The following is a 19555-nucleotide window of genomic DNA, read 5'->3' as shown; positions in this document are numbered from 1 at the left end:
GCAACACTTGTGGTGGGGGTTCTTTATTTGTTTGATGAACACCATGTGCTTTTGACTTGGCTATCTTGAGTTGGAGAGCATTCATTTTGTGTAGCCCTGATTCTAATTGGGAGCTGATTTTGAGATCAGCATGTTCTGGGATGTTTCAGCTTGCCAGGGATAAGAGACTGAATGGTAGAGAGAAGTGATGGGAAGAGAGAGTAAAGGTGCAGGAGGAACCCTGACATCTAAAGAAGGTAGGAAGGGCATAGATCATCAGTCTGTTACATATTGAGACACCAAATCTCCTTAGGATGGGCTAATAAGTACTTCAGTAACTTCAGCTGCCTGAGCTGCTGTGTCTGCAGACATGGTTGCCCCTTTGTAGCACTTTCCATGAAATAAAAACACAGTAAGAGTTTCAAATGGAAAACAATGGAAGAGAAAAGTATTGAAATTACAATTTGCTCACCAGGTTTTGTAGGCTAATAAGATTATTCCTGCAAAACCAAATTACCAGCCAAACAAACATACAAAATCATTATAATTGAGAGGTTGATTTTAACTAAATCACCCTAGGGTCTTACTGTCTGTGGGAATTTTTCCTTACTAAATTTCATTTTGAGAAGGTTTCTTAATGCAGATGGACTTTGCTTCTCTTAGTCCACTGAAACTGAGCTGTCTTAAAAGTCAAATCTTCTTTTTTGGCAAAATATTATAATAAATATAATGCATGACATTACATTACGTGACAATGGTATTTCTAAATGAGTAGAGTTCCAGGTTAAAATTCAAGACAAGCTGTGTATAGTATGATATTTGATCCACATAGATCCTAAATTCCACATGCAAAGATAAAGCTTGAGAGAAGACAAAATACTTTCTTTTTTATAGGACATAACGGGGCACTGAAAGATTACACTCACAATGTCAAAAATCCTGAAGTCCTAGTTAGACTGCAGGACAGAAGACTGGACTTTGAAAAATGCTCAGCTGTATTGGTTCAGAGCTATTCGAAATGTCTGATCATAAGAACTGGAGCAGGAACAGGTTGATGCTGTGCTCACTTGAAAATTTGACACCAGTGGTGTCACTAGCAGTGGAAAACAGAGAAGCTGCTTTGGAAATCTGGTTTTTTTCAGTGCAGGAAATAAACATAGATGCTCATATTTAACCCAGTGTCTAAACAAAACATCTTGCTGGGTTTTCATAAGTATTCTTGATATGTAGAGGGAAAAGGGGAAGGAAACAAAAGGAATGAAAAGTCATCATTAGGGTAGAGAGGAATGAGGGCAGCAGGATAGCAGGTGTAGTAAGAAAATGCCATTGATGGCAGTGAAAGATGCAGCCCATCAAAAGCAGTGTCAGAAGTAGCTTGAGATGCTGGAAGCAGTAAAAAATGGGAGTTACTTTTCCCACAGGTGTTACTGTTGAGCAGAAATTTGAAGCAAACTGTGAGGGTCACTAGATGGAGAAAATGGTCCTGTCCATCATCACAGGACACCACAAACCTCACCAGTGCGGGACAGGAATGACCAGCAGTGACCAGCAGTGACCAGCTCTGCTGCCTCAGGAATAGCCCCATTAGCTGTATTTTTCAGATAAGGTAAGAAATCAGTTTATTTCTGAATTGAGTTGGGAAAATACTGTTTATAATCAAACTAAATGCAGCCTAAGCAGAAAGTCTTAATATAAACTTCTAAAATCAGCGACTTTATACATCTTCCAGAGGCCAAATATGTAGTGTGCACACCTGGGTTTCGGACAGATACAGTCAAAGCTTCTTAACACAGAACACTGGAGTCATTCTGTCTGTTCATTTTCTGCCTTGAAGCTGTTTGCTGCATTTCAGACAGGTTAAAATGGAGTGTTTTCCTGACTCTTGGGACTGACATTCAGCTTGCCTATTATCTCTTATTAAAGGCTCTGTCAGGTTTGAAAATCAGAAATGTTCAAATAAAAACAGTGTCTGGAGAGAGAGGTACAATATGCTTTCATTTTCCAGCCTGTTAATAAGTGAGGAGTGGGAGGGAAAGCAGGGCTCCCTACAGGACTGAGGGCTACTTTAGTCCTTTCTTTAGCTGAAAAGAGGGGGAAAAATGTGTTTATTTGTTAGAGAACAGCCTGTGTTTGTATGCAATCAAAATACTGACTGATTTGCTGATGTTACTGACAGACACTGCATGCATTTAATGTCCTTGGACAAGAATTTGCAGTAATTCTGTTTCCCTTTGTGGAGATAATTAAGGCACACGACAGCTGTCTGGCAAACATTAGTGCTCTACTACCTGGTCCCAGGGGAGCCCAGGCAAGGCAGGAGTGATTTGACCAAGTGATTGGCAGGACTGGGGTGAGAATCAAACCTTAACCAAGCCCTGCAGCTGAGGGTGGACATGTAGCATTGAACTTAAAACATCTACAGTTGCTACACAAATGATGGAATTGTTTAGGTTGGATGATGAGACCTCTAGGATCATCAAGTGCAACCATCAAATGCAGAGGAGAAAGTTGTTTTATGTGTAGAGACAAAATTTCAGCTGTGCTAAATGCTCTACAAATACATTATGAGAGGAATGCTCATCATGACACTGCTCAGTCTATCTAAAAGAGGAGGAATCTTCTGCAAATTTCTTTTAAATTGTGAGTCAAGGTAAGCTCTGCCCCAGCTGAGCAAGATTTAGACACGTGTCTTCTCCTTCTTGAATCAGAACTGTGTATTAAAAAGGGGACACCTTTTAATTAATTTCTCAGAATGGGGTGTATATTGCATTATTGCACAGAATTATTTAGGTTAGAAGCACAAGCTTCCCTAAACCTCTTGGTTTGTGCAGTATCCTCCTTATCTATAAATAAACAATATATGACCTTTGTACTCCAGAAGCCTAGTAAAGACCCTGGCAGGACATCACACAACCTCTTAATATAACTTTGCAGCTATTTGTGGGACTCTGCCTCCGTGTCACCGAGGAACAGAGTTGGAGGTGACAGTTCACATTTTGCCTCCTCCTTCCGGAAGCCATTTCAGTCATGCAGCCACTTGCATATCTTACTGAGCATTTATAGCTTAAGGGGTCATTTCCACTTGGAAATAGTCCTGGCCACAGCGAGGATGGACATAGAGTGCAGGCAAAGGTACAGCTCTGTTACTGCTTTAAGGTACTGAGATTAAATCTATGTTTACCAGGTTTCTGTTTCAGTGAAAATTACAATAATAAATGCGATTATGTACAGTTCAGTACAGATGCAATTTAGAATGTTAAAATATTTATGTGAGCTCTCAAATGCCACCCTAAGTAGGTGTTATATTAAAATTGCATATTAAAACAAAATACAGATTTCCCTTCCCTACTTAATGTCAGTTACTTCCTTTGGATTACCGAAAATGTTTTGCAGTTGGTTTTAGTTTCCTGGTTTTCTCTGCTTAAATAAATAAACTTACAAATTCAATGAATTTATACTTAGATCCTTCAATATTTAAACTTCTAGCTGCTTTGATAATTAAAATTAAAAGCAAGATAAAACATGTAGAATGCAGGCACAGTGTGTCCACATGGCCAGAATGTTTTCAGATGTTCCTAAATGTCTCACTTTTCTGGAGCATCATATTAATATTTGAAGTAGGTATGTGTTCAACTATGGGAAGGCTTTATTAGATCTTTTTTTTGGGGGTGTTAGAGCTCCAGTAATGTAATAAGGAGGGCTCTTCCAGTGAGAGTTGCTGAAACAGTATTTGTTAGAGTGCATGTGGCAAAGCAGCCACTTGATTCCAGGAGTCTGGAAAATGCAGCTATATTTCAGGTGAAAACAGTGTATTCCACTAGAAAAGCTGGTGATCTTTTTGTAAACTGAAATTCCGTAGATTTTAGACAGAAGCTGTGATTTTTAAGGTTATACCTGCATTAGTGATACGTATTAGTTCATACATTGTATGGTTTACATATTTCACCTACATCATTGTAGAGGCAGAGCTGTTTGTGTCTAGTAAGTGTCTACTCTGAGGATATTTTTATCGATGATTACACAAAGGAAATTGAAATTAAGGTCTTCCCTTTAGACTTTGTGGAACATCCACTGTTTTGTTGTTGAATTAATGAATGTTCAATGCAAAACTACAGATGGAAAATGAGGTGCCATTGAAAGGGAAATTCAGGTATGTTTTATGGATCCTTTGTTTTTCTTGCTTCCTTGTGATTGCACAAACACTCTTATTTAGGGAGAGTGAGAGAAAATCCCAAGGGCAACTGTCAGAACCAGAACAGAGATTTGGTTTAGTCACTGGTCTTCATGCAAATGGACTTCCCTTCTCTTTCCTCCTTCACTGCTGGTGGACCTAAAAATGGATTTTGGAGTCCCAGAGCTTATGGCCTCAGTAATGTGGGTATACATTGTGAGAATTAGTAGTGCCAGTGGAACTCAGGGTTGATAAATGCTACTATTATTTTACAATTAGGTATTAAATGTTACCTGTATTACCCCCTCAGGACAACACACTGCACTTCAGAGAAGAAATGCATAACATGACTTGAAGAAAATGAGAACACATTTAAACAGAATGTCTCCAGGATAGTCAAGGGAGAGATTAAACTGGAATTCAGCTGAAGTCTTTTGTAGGTACACACACTAGTGTGGAATTACCAAAATGGGAGAGCCAAAGAGATGTGCTTAGCTTGCCCATTTTTTCCCCCAGTAAAATCTGGGAAATAAAATTTCTAATGTCCTGTGAATATTGAGCCCTGTTTTGCTTTGCTTTTAGTGTACTGAAGAAAATAATTCCAAGGCTTCTTTTTTCGTCCTGCTATTGTTGGACAAGGTGTCTTTCAGCAGTGACAAACTGGTTGACTTACGATAGGAAAAAGTGCCATGAAATAGTGATAAATAAACAAAACCAGAAAGGTTTTTTTATGTTTTTGTTCCCCACTAACTTTTTACTGTGCTGATACTCTCAGGGGTTGTTTATAGTTGTATGAAAACTGTGTCTGTCTGCACACATATGAGAAGACACGCCTGGTTTAGTTGTGCATATGAAGAAAGGGAACTGCATTAAATATTTTTCATTCCTCTTGTTAATTCTTGATTGAAATCCATTGAGCATTGCTTTTCTTTTGCTGGTAATGCACAGACAAAAGAGCAGACTGTCACCAAAGACAATTCCTTAATTCATATTTCAGAGGATAAAAACGAAGAACATGTTATTTATTTTACGGATATGTATGTGTATAATTAAATGTGTATCACTTATAATGGGCCAAGGAAAGTGGAAAGGAATCCTTAGTGCACAGATGGAATGGGAAGGAGAGAACCAGGATGGAGCTAGCTTTGAGGTTTGAGGCAAAGGAAGGCATTTCATGTGCAAAGGATCAGGCTTCTATTGGATTCCCAGTACTGGCAGCATAAAACTTTAATTTCCTTATAGAAGCAGAGCAATTTGAAGTGATAGGTTTGACAGTGGAAGCTGAGTATTGGTTTTCTTTTTAATTTATTATTTATAATTTAAGAAGTTGTTGTAATTTATTATATTTTATTTTACCTTGTCTTTAAAACTGCTAGATATTATTTAAAATAATAGAATAATGTTTAGAATACAGAGTTACACAAATACATATATATCCATTATAGAAGAAAATTCTGTGAAGCAAAGAAAATAGATTTAGATCAGTTCAATTTGACACTGTGTGTGTAAGAAGACTTGGGAGCCTAATTTGTACTGATGACAATAAAAATAATTTTGGTGAGGGAAATGTTACAACCCACCCCTGAAGGTGGGGTAACTGAGGTTCTTGTTAAAAGATCCCTTGGGGTGAGTTAAAGTGAAATGACTCTGTGTTCGTAGAGAGACAGGTGGAGAGATACATAGCAGTTTTATTTTAGAACCATTTGGTTGCAATGGAAAGGAGGTGTGTAGGGTTATTACCTATAGAAATACAGCAGTATAAAAGTATAAAGATATCACTTAAGAAACATATAAGGAAAAGAAAGAAAGAAGAAAGGGTAAGAGTAGATAGTGGAAAGGAAAGATAACGCTAGCCATAGATCCAGTGACAAGTCTTGGTTGTTGCAATTTCAGTTTCTGTTGGATGAGTGAAGGTCTCAGCCTTGATCCACGAAACACAAAGTTCAGTGGTTCAAGTTCAGGTTCAGGTGGGAATGCCCAGGTCCCTGCCCTGGGGATGTGGGAGGTTTTACACTGATCCAGCACTGTGGATCACACACAGTTCTCCAGTGGAAGAGCCCACAAAGGAGTCTGCTCGGGGATCTTTGATGGTTTCTGACACCCTCTGAGACATGGCCCTGCCTCTCCCATCAGTGCAGCTGAGCCAGTTATGCCCATCAGAAGGGATGGAAACCCTCAGGCTTCCATGTGAATGTCCTGGTACTCCCTCAGGGTCAGGTGTTTTACAGGTGAGGGAGCCCATTGCCATCATCAAAAGCACTGTTCCACCTCACAGCATCTGCCTCTGATCAACCCCTTCCCTTATCTGGCTCAAAACCAGCTTGTTGCTGAACCAAGGTGGTTTTCTCGTTGGTGGTTGCTCAGCCCCTCTGCCCCAGGCAGTGCTTCTGCAGAGCAGAGGTTTCCCCACCACACACCCAAAACTCTCCTCTGCTCTGGCTGAGGGGCTCTGCAGAGCACCTGCTGCTTTGGCAAATGGCTCATCCTTTGAGTCATTAACCCTTCACATTTCAGTCTCTCACATGAAAGAATATCTCTGAAGCAGTTTCTAGAAAATGCCATTAGCAAGATTAAATACCACTCCTCCCTTAAAGATTAAATCACAGTAATGCACACTGCAGAGAGTTTTGCTCTTTGTAGCCAGACTATGAGAGTTACCTCAGCTGTCACAGCCCAGGCAAGGCTTCTCCTCATCTCCCTGTGCATGGGGCAAGCCTGCTTAGGCACTTACATATCCTGGGCTATGATCCATTGCTCTGTGCATGCTCTGGGCAGTGCTTTAGGAGGAGCAAGGGTTGTGCCTTTCAGTGTCTGTGATCATAGCTGCTCACTGAGAGCTGCACCATGAATTATACCTGAGCACCTTTCCTTCTGGTTTGCTGCCTTTGACTTGAAGGAGAGAACCAGGTGAATTTTGAATGGTTTTAATATATTTTAAGCTGTGCCAGAACATTTTTTTTCTGGTGTTTTGGTGAGTACTTGCCCTAAGAGTATTTTATTAATACCACTATGTCATAAGAAATTCAGGAATTTAAGAAAAGCTGTATTTTGTTGCTGAATTTAGGAATTTAAGAAAAGCTATATTTCTAGTGTTACAGAATCACAGAATCCTAGAATCCTTTGGGTTGGAAAAGACCTCTCATACCAAGTCCAGCCATTGACCAAACACTGCCAAGGCCATCATTAAAACATGTCCCCATCTATACAGCTTTTAAATCCCTTCAGGGAGGGTGACTCCTCCACATCCCCAGCTAGCCTGTTCCAATGCTTGACAGTCCTTTCCATGAAGAAATTTTTCCCGTTATCCATCCTAAACCTGTCCTGGCACAACTTGAGCCTGTTTCCTCTTGTTCTAGAATGTTTCTTTTTACTTGGGATAAGAGACCAACTCCTACCTGGCTGCTAGCAAGCCCCATAAAAACTCCTTTAATCCTTAAAAATAATGAACCTCACCTTGGGCAAGGTGAAAGAACATGTGAATAATTCAGCAGCTGCAGCTGGCTGATGATAAGTTAAAAAGCTGGTACTTGCTTACTGAAATGGAGGCCCATCTCTTCTTGGAGTCTTCTTCATTGGGAAGTTTTAGAAGCAGTAAAGCACAATTCAGATTCCGTCATGGCTGTGCTTTCCTTCTGAACTAAAAGTATTTTGCCAGTGACAATTTGCAGGTTGGGTACTTGTGTTATCAGACCTGAGGATGACAGAAAAGACCACGATTACAATGTATCCTGGTTTCTTGAAGCTAAAACCACCTTCTCAGCAACTTTCTAGCAGAGGAAGATGGTGTGTTCTTGCTTTTGTTACCAGGATGCTCACAGTAATTACAGATATAGCAAACATTATTACATCCACAATGGGTCTTTGCAGCTCAATGATATTATCTCAAATGCTCTGAAAAACTCTGGTACAACCTTTGAACAGTCCTGAGGGGCAATTTGGGATTGTTCCCAGATAACAAAGCATGGTGTAACAGGTATTTTTTTCCCCACTGGTTTGTTGCGTTCAATGCAACAGGATTTTTTTGCATCACGAGATTTGTTGGACCTTATGGCAGCTGAGAGCAGGGTCAATGTTGAAAACCCTGAAAGTGTAAGTTACAGACAGCAGTTACACAACTGCAGCAGAGCCCACAGGGTACTGTGTGCTCTCTGTATGTCTGACATTGCCATGCAGTGACAGAGCTTTGTTATTCCAGCATCAGCTTGTATGGACTCTTTCTTGATTTTGGTTAAAATAGTCAGATTATAATATAATGTAATAATCAGATTATTTATGTATTAACTCAAGGCCATGGAGCTTAATGAGATGGGTACTTTGGGCTGCTGCTTTGCATTCTGATATGGTTCAGCTACAAAAAGCTGAAGATGTTTGCTTTTAATAACATGTTACAGTCAGTATGAAGGTGCATGAGCCATGTTGTTCATAAATACAAATGTGGCATTCTTTCAAAAGTTTTTTTTAATGGTCACATTGAAAGTCTTGAGACTCATAAATATAAAATTCTCCAGTTCTTTTAAGAAATCATATTTTGAACAGCATATTACTAAAAACAGGCTCCAGACTTCCTCTTGGACATCAGCTGAACAGTAAGTGTTGTGGGTTAGAAGATTTCGTAGATGAGATCTTATTTTAAAATTGCCTTCACTTAGGTCCATCTTGTGTGGAATCATTTGGTACTGAGCTGGGTGTTGTCTTTGACAGGTCACTGGGATTTTCCAGTATGTCAGTACTGAAGTTTGACAGTGCTTGTGTTCCTTGAGGCATGGAGAATAAAAGTAATTCTGAGCAAAATTCTGTTCTTTATTTCAGATTCACTGATAACATTCAAACCAGAGTCTGTTGAACATTGACTGTTCCAGATATGATGTCAAAGCCAACAAGGGAAACTTGATGTAGTGTGGCTCAAAAGCAGAACTATTTTGGTAAGTCACATAATGTGCATTAAGAAGTTGAGAAAATGATCATTTGTGGTAACAGGTATTTTTTCTGCTCTTTGTAGTTAAACAGTACTTTTAAGAAACATTGCTAAAAAGCACAGTAGGCTGTTCACATTTTGGAAAGTGTTTCTTCCTTCAGAGGGCTAGCAGAGCAAAACTCCATACAAGGTAGGCTTAGGACATCCTGCCACAGCCTAAACTTGTGGAAAACTCCACAGTCCCTCAGCGTGGCATTCTGGTTTTGCTCAAGTGTTAACGCAGTGCTCTTCCTGTCTGTGCAACTTCCACCTTCTTTCAGAGTTCTTAATTCACCTGTTTCAGTTAGAACATCTTTCTTAGTAAACCTGCATTCCCTCAGCATGTCAAGAGGAATATTCTCACATTCAAACAACGTTGAAGAATATCATCTGCTTGAGGAGTTTTGCATTGCTTTCCAAAATATGTATTGATTGCAGCAGAATTTAAATAAAATGAGTCCCAAAACACAAATATATATCTTGTGTATTCACTATGTAAATATGATTTACAGGCTTTTAATCTCTTTCTTGAATCCTTGAAAGATTGGTTTTTAATGTGGTAACCATATGGCTGTAATACTATTAGTTTTTAAATGTACTGATGCTATCATTCCACATACACAGTTCTTTTATACCTAGAGGACTGTTCAGTGGTGCTAATACAGCTAACAATATTGCTTGACTTTATTAAAGCCTGCTAACATGTTTACCTGGGGTTGAGAGGTCACACATTTTCCCTTCCCAGCAGCAGCACTCAGCTCTGATGTGTATTTTTGCTTTCTCACTAACACACATGTGTTAGGGAGTATCTGTGCAGGTGATTAAAAAAAAAGGCTGCACAGCTCTTCAGTGTCACTGGAAAGTAGGATACAGCTGTGTACCCTACTCAGGTGAGGCTGCATATGAACTCGTAGGTATCCCATAAAGGTGAATTGCATATGCATCTGAAAGACAATTTCTGAAGAGAAAATTAGTTTATATTGTCTTTGGCTCCTGTCCCATTTTTGTTATTGTCCCAGATTCGAGAAACAGCTGCAACAGAAGCTGTATCCTTGCTGGGATACCTGGGTGTGAGATAGAGCATGCCCTTTTTGAAGGAGTAACTCACATAAATTCTTACTTTTCCGCTCACAGAGCTCTTGTATACACCTCCCCTATCTCCCCAGAGCTTCTTATCCTCTATTCAAGAACTGCTGTTCTTGATCCCAGTTTGACCCAAGTAATAAGTAAATACTAATGACATTCACTTAATCATTGTATCTTGCTGCCAACATCTACATAAGGAGCAGATGATGTCCAGTGTCAAACCACTCTCAAGGCATGGAAGACTCTTCCTTCACTTTCTGGCCTTCTTGATGTTGTTCCAGTGAAACTGTTCCAATTTTAGTTGACATTACATGTCCTCTGGACTGGTGTGCACATGCTGTTCCCTGCCTGTACGTGCTTGATCTGTTTAATTAGAGCCATGGAAGAGATCTTCTTCACCTCAAAATAATGTTTCTTGGCACTGCAGCTGGAGGGACAGACATCCATCATCATCTGGGATATGATAAGAACAGCAGAGGTTAGCTAAAGGAGTGATTCCCAAAATCTTGGTGTATTTCTCGTGGTACTTGCATGAGAAAAAGGCATCTGAAAAATGCCTCCAAATGCATGTGTCTTCTGCAAGTGCAAAGCCTGGGACAGAATTGGAAACAGCTGTAACTGCTGCCTCAAAGAGGCACAGTGCAGATCCATTTCTATAGGGATGCTATCCCAGCAAAGTTAATTGGGCAACTCCTGATCTAAGGTATTAGTATTTTGTTATCATGATTTTCTTCTGACAACCACACCTGAGCATTTACATTACCAGGGCATAAAAAAAGGTCATAGGTACTTAAATAAATAACATTCACATTTTGCAAATGAGCAATTAAGTTATGAAAGAAGCCTCTTTTCATATAGCTGCTGGCTTTGATCCTTCTCTGCATTATTTAAGACCTAAGGCTCCAGAGTTAATTCCTGGTGTCAGATGCAGAGTGTAGCTCTGCTGTGGTAAAGTGTTTTGTGACCTCCTGGACCAGGGACAGGGCAGGCTGCAGTCTGATAACAGCAGGTCCTGCTCTTCCCTAGTGCAATTCCTTGCTTGTCCTTACAGCCTCTCTGTCTGCTCTCTCCCATCCTTTCCCTCACCATCCCTTTGGCACTGGTTTCCTCTGGTTTCTGGCACAAAAGTCTGTGGCCACAGCACAATGTGTGCCCTCTGCAGTGTCTGATTTCTGTCTTGATTGGCTTTTCCAAGGCTCTCAAAAACATTTGCTGCCTCCCCTCACCTCCTCATCTGTATCTGCTGGTCTGAAAACTGCCTGCACAAAATACTTGACTGGACATAGGTGCCTCCACGTGTCACTGCAGACAGGGGAGTGGTCAGCCTATGCTCTGAGACTGTAAAAGCCAAGAGGAAATCTGCAGGTGGGAATGTCCCTTTATATTGCAGTTTATCAGAAGGGATTCCAGGAGTTAATTCAGAATTACATTAATTTAAAAAAAAAAAACATGAGTTAGTGTTTACTGTAAAGTTCTTTTTTGACTACAGACTGAACAAGGAAGGAAACAAAACATTTGAGTTCTCTGTGTAAGGCAGCTACTTTCTCTGTGCCTTTTTCTTTCCTCTGTTTAATTCCCAGTACCTCAGAGACCTAGTTTCCTCCTTTAGCAGGGACTGTGACCTTCAAAATAGCTGGCTCCAAAGTAAACACAGAAAAAACCCACTTCAATTGTTTCAAATATGTGGTAAGTAACCAAAACCACGTCCATGCTGGAGCTGAAATTCAGTCTTTTGGAGCTGCACTGTGGCTTTTGCTTCCTCAGCCTTTGTGAGCTCATGCTGCTCACCGACCTCTGTCTCTAAAAACACTGATAAATCTTACAGTGCCATTTGCAAGTGATTTGTCACTGCTTTTGCCACTCTTGCAAAATGTTTAGAGGGGGCGCTTTGTGTTTGGGTGAGGGTCAAGCATGGCACCCAGCACCTATGGAAGTAGTGATCCCAGGGTGCTGATGGTGTTCTGATGGGTGAGACATCACAGCTGCCTGGGCCAGCTGGAAGAGTTGGTGATGTGTGGAACAGAGAGCTTGTTTTGTCACTTTTGCTTCTAGTTGTGGCCTCTTTCTCTGGTCCAGCTGCAGGAGGAGGGAAGCAGGACCCCTTTGCACTGGGGACAGAGTTCACCCACGTCCACAGGGCTCTCACTGCCACCCCTGCCACTGCTGCCCTCACATCTGCCCACAGCTGGACCAGAGCTCACAGTTCCTTCAGAAGCTTTTTCCAGGAGCAGGACTTAGCATCAGACAGATTTAGTGGGGCAGTGAACCAAGCCCCAGCCTGTTGCAGTAACAAGGCTGGTGTCCATGTGTGAAAGCAGCTGTGAACCGCTGTGCTCTGCATTTCACTCTGGAGCCCTTGGTATATAGCCCAGTGAGGACAGGAGAAAGGACATTCAAGTCTGCAAGTTAAATCCCCTATGACAAGCAAGTATTGCAAAGGAATATTTTCGGAGTCTGGCCAATGCCCTAGCATGGCAAAGTTGGTCAGGTTTTACAAACACCTCTCACTGGGCAGAATAGTCTCCTGACCTTGCTTAGCAAGGTCTAAAACGGGTACAGATACAAGAGTAACTGTCCACTGGGTCTCTCACAAACAGATACCAAGCAGTTCTTGTGCAGACTGTCACAGAACACAGGATTTTTGTTTTTCTTCTTGCAGGGGGGATCTTTCTCTCTCTAAATATACCAGCTAGATCTGTGTGGTGTAGCAAATGTATAGGCGCTTGAGTACTTTCCTCTAATATAGTCTAAAATCTTTCATTTATTTTGAAAAAATGCATGTTAGAGTGTTTTGAAGCCTCAGAGTAGGACTAAGTAACTGATTAGCCTAGGCAGCTTGGTCCTTAGGTGTGGGGGAAAGAGGAACAGTTGAAAAATGAGCAGGGGGAAATGGCAAAAGAGACTTTTTTTGTACTTCTCCATGTAAGATGCAGCAGGGTTTGAGAAGGTTTTGTTAATCTGTTGTGTTAGCCTGATCCACAGGGAACTCATTTTGAAATTAAATATACCAAAGCATTTATGGTTTACAAAGGGGAGGGGGGGAAGCCTTAAAAAATGCCTTTTGTTTGATCTATTTGTCACTATGAAAATATTGACAAAAAGCAAAAGAATGGCCTTCATTTAGCTTATTATTGTTGGCTTGTTTTAATGCTTTCTTATTAAGGGCAAACTCCCATTAAGATGTGAAATTAACTCTTTCACTGTTGCAAAGGAATAAAATATGGAAATTTTGAATGTCAAACTGTAACCTATTCTAAAGTAGCTAATTCCTACTCAAAAACTCCTAGTGTGGCACAGAGGGATGCTTTTAAAGTAAAAAACAAATATGGAGTAAGTTGTGCAGAATTTATGCTGCAAAATATCTTGAAAAAGTAGCTTCTGTGTATAATCAGAAACACAGTGTTAATGACACAGTTCTGAAAGTATTTCAGAAAATAAATACATTGTGGAAGGGGAAAAAAAGAGAGCATGAGGTGTTAACTACAGACCAAACATGGGTATTCCTGGGATTTTAGCTTCATCCTCCCACAAAATGTTCTCATTTTCTGCTTTCCTCGGGAGTCAGTGAGTCCCCCAGGAGCCTGTTCTGAAGGACAAGAGCTCCCAGTGCTGAAATGGGCAAAGCAAGGAAGAAACTGGAGTTGGTGCAGCACAGCAGCTGCTGATCCAGCCAGGCTGTGCCACCATCAATCCCCCTGGGATCCTAGGGCTGTGCTTGAGGACAGTCACTGTCACACCAGTAAGAGCTAGGTGGAGGTCCATGCTGGAATTGCACCTTAGAAGGTGCCCAGAGCAGGGCCAGGCAGTGCCTGGATGTGGCAGCACAAGAGATCAGCTCTGGGGCCCAGGCTGCTGCTCGTGCTACCTGTGCTCATTAGTTGGAAGCACTCTTAGGTAGCTGGAAACTCATTAGGGCTGGCAGGAGAGTGATTACCTTGCTGCGGGTTAGCAGTGCAGTGCCTCGTGTTGCAGAGCAGGCAGACCTGGAGTTTAAGCTCTCCGTTGTCACTTCAGAGAGACAGATGTTACTGTTGCCAGCCCAGAATTCCTAAAAGAAAATGCTAATTTAAACCACTTACTCCATTAAATTCCCGTTGAATTAGCATTAGTAATGAAAGCAGTTGTATTGTTATCGCTGTAGTATCCAGGAGGCTGTTGGCCAGAATGTCATACGAACAGGAATGTCTGTTGGGATATTTAATTTCGTCTCCTGTGACAATGTGCGATTGTTCTCTTTTGTACATTTTCTGTTAACTCTTAGTGGTCTGGGTGATGATTTGGTATAGGCAGAAGTCCCTCCAGGCCAGCACAAAGTGCACAGCGCTGAAGTCCCTGTCTGAAGAATGCCAGTGTGCAGGGAAAACAGAGGTAATGTTCCACTGCAGTGAAACAAGATGTTCACATTGGCCTTCCCAGAATTTCCCACCAGGCTCTGGTTGTGTCTGCAGCCAATACACCTCCATGTCTCTGTAACTAAGAGAGAACTTCAGGATTGGTACTCACCTGATCCCACAGAGACATCCCTCCTGGGGGGCTGTTTGCTCAGATGTGCAGAGGGTCCCTCGTGAGCATCTCACAGCACATTTCTCCTGCTCTCAGGTGTCTCAGTGGGTGCAGAGCTCTCAGCACTTAATGCTGTATCCTTGCAATACTTACATTATGCATCGTTGGGCTTTTATTGGAGCCCAGTCAGGAGACACAGGTTTGGATTGGTTTGCCATAGGGACACAGAATGAAGTTAGAGATGTAGGTGGTATTGGTAATAAAGCTTGTAAAAGGCAGCAAGCTTGTGCTTGGAGATGTGAACCAGAAATACCACCTTCCCCACAAAATCCCTTTGGTGTGCAGGATTCTCTTTTTTTTCCTTCAGCTTCTTTTGTGTTATATTATTTTGTGTCTTTGAAGTCTTGGGGTGGATTTCTTTGTCTCAGGAACCAGCAGTATTTAAAATATAGGGGGACATTGCTTTATTAAAGCAATTCTTTTAGTTGTCACGGCAACTGGTCTTACATAAATGATGAAGAAAGAAGGAATGTATGTAAAGAGATACATTAGGTCATAATGGTGAATCCAGTATTTCTTAAACCAACAAGGAAGCATTCTGGGGCTTGTTACTGTAGTTCATTTTACCCAGGTGATTTTTTACTTTAGTATTCTCCAGGTTCACAATCAAAAACTGCAGCCCTTGCATGTTCACAGCTGTATCAGCCCCAATTTCTCTTGTCTGTGTGACTATTATGTTCCTCCATCAGGATATCAGGATATCTATTAGTCAAAAACAACAGAGATATAATAAAAAAACCAGATGTGATACTTTGTGATTCTTCCCAAAATATTTTTCTGCTCCTCCTTTCCCAAACTTCCCTCAGTCAGAGAGGCAGAAATGGCAGCACAGGGGGAATGCTGTCTGTGCCCCCGAGGTGATCTTCCTGACCATTTTATACAAACAGCTACTTTTCTTAAAGCCTTGCTCAGTTAAAGGATAACTGGAGACTCGGGGAGGCAGGGGATATTATTCTAGAATCAGTATGTGTGATTTCCAGCATTTCCAAGTGGCTAAGGAATGTTTCACCAAAGTGGAACACCAGAGAACAAAAGTGTGGTGACAAAATTCAGGTTGGTTTTTTTTTCTCCTTCTCTAGGGATTAACAGTAGAATCAAAGTTCTTTACTGCTCCAAAAGTTTTCTACACTATAAGAAAAAAGCATGTCAGAGAAATGTGCCATAATTAACATGCTTAGTCTTTTTATTCCCATTCCCTGATTTTCAGTGTGATTTCTAAACCTTTTTCCCAATATTTGTGGGTTGGTTTTTAATGCTTATTCTCATCTGTCTGTAATCATCTCACTTTACCTTTATCTACTTACAGTCCTTTACTTTGCTTCTGTTTCCTTCATGCCACAGGTACCTTTCTTAGGTAAGTCAAAAATGTAACAAATGTGCCTCTGCCACCACTCCCTACTGTCCTTATTTAAATTGAAGTGGAACTGGAGGGTGTGTAGACTTCTGTTTTTCCAGTGTCAGCAGGTGAAACTTAGCATATTCTTCCCAGGAGCTCATGCAAACATTTTTTTCTTAATCTTTGTCTTGCTGTGTTTAAGTTTGCAGCTGCTGGATTCCACTTTGAGTTTCAAGTTCAAAGGCATCCAGACAGTCTTTGTGAAATATCACAGAAACCACTGAACTTCACCTGGGTTTGCAAGGAAATTTTGTCAAGCCACGAGTTTCCCACACTTTCAGTGTGAAGTCTTGTGTTAATTCAGAGCTCTTTTCTCCCGATTCAGATTAGAGTTATCGTAACTCTGAAGGATCACAGCACATAGGGAATTTCTTCATACGCTTTGGCCTGCTTTCAAGTTTGTAACAAAACTCAGAATTCTTTCCACAGTTCTGGGGGTTTGTAACAAAAGCAAAGGAAAACTGTAATCCAGGTGGGTTTTAAATCCATGGCTTTAGAGATGGGTTACAGGGTTACTGGGAATTGTGTCACAGTCATATGTCAACCATAGGCTAAATTCTTCCCTCTTCTGAGAACATTTTGCCCTGCTCTCCCTGGGGGCTCAGAGTATTTTTCTTTCAACACGGTTAGGCTTTCTGCCATTTCTTCCAAGAGATAAAGTTTCAAAATAAGCTTCTTCTGACTGTTTTTCCAGGTAGCTGGTTCACTGTACTGCCTGCACTCTGGGAAGGGTCCCCTATCTTTGGCTGTTGAGGGTCAGTCCTTCCCATTTGGTCACCTCTTCCTGGTTCTTTGAATACCAAGTAGCAGCACCACTCTGGAGCACGAGTGGGAACAGAAATGCTTTGCCCTAATCTCTTCTAGCCTCAGTGTACCTGTGTAATCCTGTGTATTCAGTGTGCTTCTGTATAGGGATGTATCTCCCTTACCTGTTTTGTTGGTTTCATTTCTAGATTAAAAGTCCCTCAAAATCAGAGCTGCATTAAAATTAATAATGATTTTTTTTCATTATGTAATTCCAGGGTTTGGGGTTTGGTTTTTTTTTACATCTCTCAGCCTTTTCAAATACACAGGTAGCTCAGCTGCTTTGCTTATTTTGTGTCACTAAAAACAGTAAGCAAAATCCTCTCAGCCATTTTTTATTTATAACATAGTTCTTCTGTGTTAGGAAGTTGTAGGTTTTGGGTTTGGTTTTTTAGGTAGTTTGTGGTTTCTTCCCCCCTCAGGAAACATTGTGAAATATCTAAAGCTCTAAACCAGTAATTTGGCAGGTACCTAAATCTTTAATGAATTGCATGTATTTTGCAGTTTTTGATGAAGATTTGCATATTTGTTTCTTAGGATCTCTCAGGTGCTAATACTTTTACAGAGAGACTGATGGGCACACACTTGAAGAAAAATATGCTTATTAATTCTTGGTGCTTTTTGCTTTTATCAGCTCTGGTGTTGCTTTGTTCAGCTTTAGCTGTCCCTGGCTTATTGGACACGAGACAGTGAAATTTGAATCAAAAGTCACCAGCAGAGATGGAGGTGTAAGCTCCATTCTTTAGGTGTTCATTTGCTGGTTACGTTGCAAGTGCTTTCAGAGCTGTGCTGAAGACGTTCCTGGGGCTGTAATAGAAAACACTGGTGTGTGGACTTTCAAGGGAAGAATGTGGTTAAGATTACAGTGCCTGAGTCAGTGTCAATGGGTGGTCCTGAGCCCATGTGGCTCCCAGAGGAGAGGCTGTGCTCAGATGGGTGATGAGCTGTGCTGGCCGCGGTGAAAGGGCTGGGAAAGAGCCGCCCTGGACTCGATTTTTGCCTGTGCCGTGGCCAAATGCTGTCAGGTGGCTGCTCAGCGTGGCTTGGCTGTGACTTCGCTATAAAGTAAAATTAAAATAAAATAAAATAAAATAAAATAAAATAAAATATAATATAATAAAATAAAGGTTTGCTGAGAAGCTGGCCCATCGCAGAGCTGCGTGCTCCTCTCCTCCCTGCGGGCCACTGGCTGTCCCTCGGCGCGTTCCCATTGTCCTGGTTAATGAGACAGTTACAAAATGTCTGCCTCACTCCCGCCGCCATTTTGTAGCCTGATTGTTGGATAATGAAGACTGTGAGGAGTAGAAAATAAACAGCATGGCGTGGGGGAGATTTCAAAAGGAGCACCAAATCTGCATGTTTTATTTAGGCGCTTAATTGTTGCCGACTGGCTGCGTTTAAACAAGCAACTTTACAGTGTCTGGAAGAAAACCAGCTCCCGAATTTGAGGAGCTGACCTTGGGTAGATGCCATCAACTGTTCTTTTCTCTTGGCGCGAACGTGCTGCTGGCAGGGTCTGCCTGGAGCTGCAGTCGCTCACCCAGCTCTGAATCAGAACCTGCTCATGCTGTCTGGGCCACCAGATCAGCACTGTGGTGCTTTAACCCTCAGCTCTGCTCCCTCCCTGCCCTGGGACTGGGCAGAGATCAGAAGGGTAAAAGTGAGAATCCTGGTGGGATGAGATAAAGACTAAAAGATAAAGCAGAAGTGTGTGCACAGGCAAAGCAAAACCAGGCATTCATTCCCCACTTCCCTTGGACAGGCAGGTGCTCAGCCATCCCAGGAAAGCCAGGCTCCATCACAGGTCACTGTCACTTGGGAAGACAAATGCCGTCACTCAAACGTCCCCCCTTCCTCTTCCTCCCTCCAGCTTTGTATACTGGAGTGACCCTGTATAGTCTGGGATGTCCCTGTGGCCAGCTGGGGTCAGCTGTCCTGGCTGTGTCCCCTCCCAACCCCTTGTGTCCCCCAGTCCCTCACTGTTGGGTTGTGTGAGGAGCAGAAAAGGCCTTGGCTCTGTGCATGCCCTGCTCAGCAAGAACTAAAACATCTCCGTGTTATCAGCACTGTTCAGCACAAATCCAAAACACAGCCCTACCAGCTACTGGGAAGTAATTTAACTCTACCCCAGCCAAAACCAGCACAGACTTTTATTCCAAATATTATTTGCAGCCCCTTCGATAACCAAGATTTGATCAAGAATTAGGATATCATAGGATATTTAAAAATAAGAACCTTCAAAATAGCTGTAATTAAGTTTCTGCCATAGAGCAACACATAACATTGTTCAGGGAAAAAGAAAGACAGCAGGATAGACTACAAATATGCTGAAAGCAGACTAAAATTGCATCACAGGAATTGAAGGGACACTGTGGAGTTGTTCCTGTGGTCCTAGGGATGCAGTGCTTGCTGTGTGAGGAGCAAAGTTAGTGGCATTTACTCTTTTTCTTTATGATTTCTTTATGATTTATCAGTTCTTTATGAAATGCTCTGGTTTGTGTGTGTAATGTGGGCAAGGGGGGTGGGGAAGGGTGCTTTACATTCACAGGAGGGTGCAGCTTCAAAGCTGTTTAAAATTCTGCCATATCCTAATGATAATAGT

At 41.5% G+C, this 19555-nt stretch overlaps 1 protein-coding gene and 1 long non-coding RNA gene across 2 annotated transcripts in view; one reads left to right on the top strand and one right to left on the bottom strand.

Moving 5' to 3' along the window:
• LOC146442913 (uncharacterized) overlaps positions 1 to 19555 on the top strand; it is a 242798-nt gene that overhangs the window by 194806 nt on the left and 28437 nt on the right. The window contains exons 10-11 of the mRNA XM_085049734.1: positions 1401 to 1585; positions 8960 to 9072. The gene's annotated coding sequence lies outside the window, so the exon portion shown is untranslated. The remainder of the gene's footprint in view (positions 1 to 1400; positions 1586 to 8959; positions 9073 to 19555) is intronic.
• LOC146442914 (uncharacterized) lies at positions 9068 to 18476 on the bottom strand. Its single transcript, XR_014849499.1, has 3 exons — positions 14694 to 18476; positions 14125 to 14238; positions 9068 to 10643 (listed from the first exon to the last, which is right to left on the bottom strand). It is a non-coding gene; the product is annotated as an uncharacterized LOC146442914 (long non-coding RNA).

Source organism: Lichenostomus cassidix, chromosome 1Ab, assembly GCF_008360975.1.
Source record: "Lichenostomus cassidix isolate B80296 chromosome 1Ab, HeHo_3.0, whole genome shotgun sequence".
NCBI lineage: Eukaryota > Metazoa > Chordata > Aves > Passeriformes > Meliphagidae > Lichenostomus > Lichenostomus cassidix.
Note: the sequence above shows the minus strand (reverse complement) of the source record. Positions and strands in the feature narration are given on the sequence as shown.